This window comes from Cebus imitator, unplaced genomic scaffold (assembly GCF_001604975.1).
Source record: "Cebus imitator isolate Cc_AM_T3 unplaced genomic scaffold, Cebus_imitator-1.0 Scaffold55, whole genome shotgun sequence".
Lineage (NCBI taxonomy): Eukaryota > Metazoa > Chordata > Mammalia > Primates > Cebidae > Cebus > Cebus imitator.
This window is the reverse complement of record NW_016107370.1, coordinates 1,905,623-1,909,545: the sequence shown is the minus strand read 5'-3', so window position 1 is coordinate 1,909,545 and position 3,923 is coordinate 1,905,623. Positions and strand designations below refer to the sequence as shown.

The window sequence follows — 3,923 nt, the reverse complement described above, 5'->3', positions numbered from 1 at the left end:
GCCTGACCAACATGGCAAAACCCCCAACTCTACTAAAAGTGCAATAAATTAGCTGGGCATGATGGTGCACACTTGTAATCCCAGCTACTCGGGAGGCTGAGGCACGAGAATTGCTTGAACCTGGGAGGCAGAGGTTGCTGTGAGCCGAGAGCACGCCATTGTACTCCAGCCTGGACAACAGAGTGGGGCTCCATCTGAAACAAAACAAAACAAAACAAAACATTGTGCAGCGGGGCATGGAGGCTCACACCTGTAATCCCAGCACTTTGAGAGGTCGGGCATGTGCATCCCTGAGCCCAGGAGTTAGAGACCAGTCTGGGCAACATGGTAAAACTCCAACTCTACAAAAGATACAAAAATTTGTCCAGCATGGTAGCATGAGCCAATGGTCCCAGCTACTTGGGCAGTTGAGGTAGGAGGATCCCATGAGCCTGACAGGTTGAATCTGCAGTGAGCCCTGATTGTGTGACCGTACTCCACCCTGAGTGACAGAGTAAGACTCACTCTCAAAAAACAAAAAACAAAAACCATTGTAGTAAACAATACATAACATTTCCTGTATTAACCTGTTCTTTTTTTTTTTTTAGACGGAGTTTCACTCTTGTTACCCAGGCTGGAGTGCAATGGCGCGATCTTGGCTCACGGCAACCTCCGCCTCCTGGGTTCAGGCAATTCTCCTGCGTCAACCTCCTCAGTAGCTGGGATTACAGGCACGCGCCACCATGCCCAGCTAATGTTTTGTATTTTTAGTAGAGACGGGGTTTCACCATGTTGACCAGGATGGTCTCGATCTCTTGACCTCGTGATCCACCCGCCTCGGCCTCCCAAAGTGCTGGGATTACAGGCTTGAGCCACTGTGCCCAGCCTGTTTTTTTTTTTTTTTTTTTTTTGAGACAGAGTCTCACTGTGTCGCCCAGGCTACAGTGCAATGGCATGATCTCAACTCACTGCAAGCTCTGCCTCCCGGGTTCAAGTGATTCTCCTGCCTCAGCCTCCCAAGTAGCTGAGATTACAGGGACGTGCCACCATGCCTGGCCAATTTTTGTATTTTAGTAGAGACAGGGTTTCACCATGTTGGCCAGGCTGGTTTTGAACTTCTGACCTCAGATGATCCTCCTGCCTTGGCCTCCCAAAGTTCTGGGATTACAGGCGTGAGCCACCATGCCGGGCCTATATTATCCTTTTTAAAAGTGTGCAGTTCAGTGGCCTTAAGGGCATTCACAGTGTTGTGCAAGCATCACCACCGTCTTATAACTCTTTTCAACTTATAAAACTGAAACTCCACCGGGCACGGTGGCTCACGCCTGTAATCCCAGCTCTTTCGGAGGTGCAGGCAGGTGGGTCACATGAGGTCAGGAGTTTGAGATCATCCTGGCTAGCATGATAAAAACCTTGGCTCTACTGAAAATACAAAAATTAGCTGGGCCTATTAGCTGTAGTCCCAGTTACTAGGGAGGCTGAGGCAGGAGAATTGCTTGAACCTGGGTAAGAGGTTGCAACGAGCCTAGATTACCCCACTTCACTCCAGCCTGGGTGAAAGACTGAAGCTCTGTCTCAAAAAAAAAAAAAAAGAAAAGAAAAGAAAGAAAGAAAAAAAGAAAATAAATACAGGCATATCATAACATCCATTTGACATAAAAATGATCTGTTTTATTATGGTCCATTTCGCTCAGCACACCCTGACAACTGTTTTAAAAACATGTCATGCCAAAAGATCTGTTCTGTTTCCCTCTGCATCTCCACGTCTCTGTCTTTGTGTCTGTCTGTCATCTCCCTCTCAGAGGAGGAGGAGAAGGAGAATTAAAGACAGAGGCAGAAGAGATACATGTTATAGAGTGGAATCTTGAATCGTATAAAAATGTGGAAACTTAAAAAAGGTGTCTGTTTTTGCTCCTAAAAATACCCACCTTTGTACAAGAGCATGGTTCTTTTCATTTTATTTATTTTTTTCAGAGACAAGGTCTGAGTCTGTCACCCAGGCCGGAGTGCAGTGGTACAATCATAACTCACTGCAGCCCTAAACTTCTGGGCTCAAGCCATCCCTCCAAGTAGTTGAGATTACAGGAGTGAGATGCCACATTCAGCTGATTTTTTTTGTCTACTTTTTTTTTTTTTTTTTTTTGTAGAGATGAGGTCTCTATACTATGTCGCCCCTGCTGGTCTCGAAACCCTGGGCTCCAACAATCCTCCTGCTTCAGCCTCCCAAAGCATTGGGATATAGGCATGAGCAACTGTGCCCATCTGGAGTGTGTTTCTAGTTTAGTGCTTGATTTACTGTCTTCAGCTTCTGGAATAACCTCAAAATTAAGATTCACTTGAGGCCGGGGGAGATGGTGCATGCTTGTAATCCCAGCACTTTGGGAGGCCAAGGTGGGCAGATCACTTGAGGCCAGGAGTTTGAGGCCAGCTTGGCCAACGTACTGAAACTCTGTCTGTACTAAAAATACAAAAATTAGCTGGGTGTGGTGGCGCACGCCTGTAATCCCAGCTACTCAGGAGGCTGAGGCACAAGAATCACTTGAGCCTGGGAGTTGGGGGTTGCAGTGAGCCAAGATCATGCCACTGCTTTCCAGTCTGAGCAACATAGCAAGACCCTGTCTCACGCACACAAAAGAAACAAATAAATGAAGATGCATTTGAGCTGGAAAGTTATTCCCATCAGAGGAAGAATAATTGTGTTTGCATTTTTCATTCTTTGTCTTTGTGTTTTCTTGAAGAAATTCTTCCAGAGTCAGACATACCCCGTTCTCTAAAAACTTCTCTCGTTTGAGTCAGAGCTCTGCGAGCTGTTTCTTCTAGAGAGCTGCTCATGGATGATCTGTCACAACGAGTTTTAAAATGTGGTGTCATGGTCTCTTTTTTCTGAACCACATCAAAGAGCACAGATTATTTCCTCTCTGAGAACAAAACTCTTTAATGACAAGAAAGAACAAGAAACTGAGCTGCCAATCAGCCCTATCAGGAAAGACACTGCCACCCTAACAATGACAAATGATCCACTGCTGCAACCTTTTGTCACTCTTTGAAATTTAAACCAAACCCGGTAATCATGTGCTCACATATATGTCTCTAAAACAAAATCACGATTTTTCACTCTGAAAACTCTTTATAGACCTGGATGAATAATCCTATCATCAGGTGGGTTAATTCGTACCTGTTCCTGGTTTTGGAGGGCAGATAGAACATGATAATTGGAGTTAGCATGATCCACGATTAATGTCTTTGTGTAATCAGGACTTGCAAACCCTGATTGTTTGTATCTCATTTGTCATGAAAAAAAATTAATCCTCATAGGACAATTTAATAATGTCTATCAAATGTTTAGCATGAAACATTTAGCAAAATTACAAGTAGTTAACAAAATAAACAGTGAACGTATAAATATTTAGCAAAATTACAAGTGATCTTATTATTTCACTTAGCAATGGTATTTGTAGGACTTTATCCAACAGCTATATATACATATGTGCAAAACAATAGATATAAAAGGTGATTTGTTTCAGCATTTCTTTTAAGAGCAAAATATGGAAAACGATCTGATGTCCACAAATGCCACCCTACTCTATGTGGTGGAATACTATGCAGCTATTAAAAAGAGAGCACTCTTACATATTCCTATGCAAGGATGTATAAGACATATTGTTAAAAACAAAAACAAAAACAAAACAAAAATGCAAACTGCAGAACTGTGTATATGTAGTAGTTCTTGACTTTGGATGCACATTAGAAATCCCCTGGGGAGAAGCCAAGCTGTCAGAATGGAGTGCAGTGGTGTGATCATGGTTCACTGCAGTGTCAATCTCCCATGCGCGAACGATCCTCCTACCTCAGCCTCTGGAGTAGCTGGAACTACAGGTGTGCAACACCATGCCCGGCTAATTTATTTATGTATTTATTTTGTAGAGAAGGGATCTTGCTTTGTT

The 3,923-nt window shown here is 43.5% G+C and overlaps 1 non-coding gene across 1 annotated transcript; it reads left to right on the top strand.

The window, feature by feature from the left end:
- The first annotated feature begins 3,131 nt into the window (after window positions 1-3,131).
- Window positions 3,132-3,265, top strand: LOC119471309. Its single transcript, XR_005200338.1, has one exon. It is a non-coding gene; the product is annotated as a U8 small nucleolar RNA (small nucleolar RNA).
- Window positions 3,266-3,923: the final 658 nt, after the last annotated feature.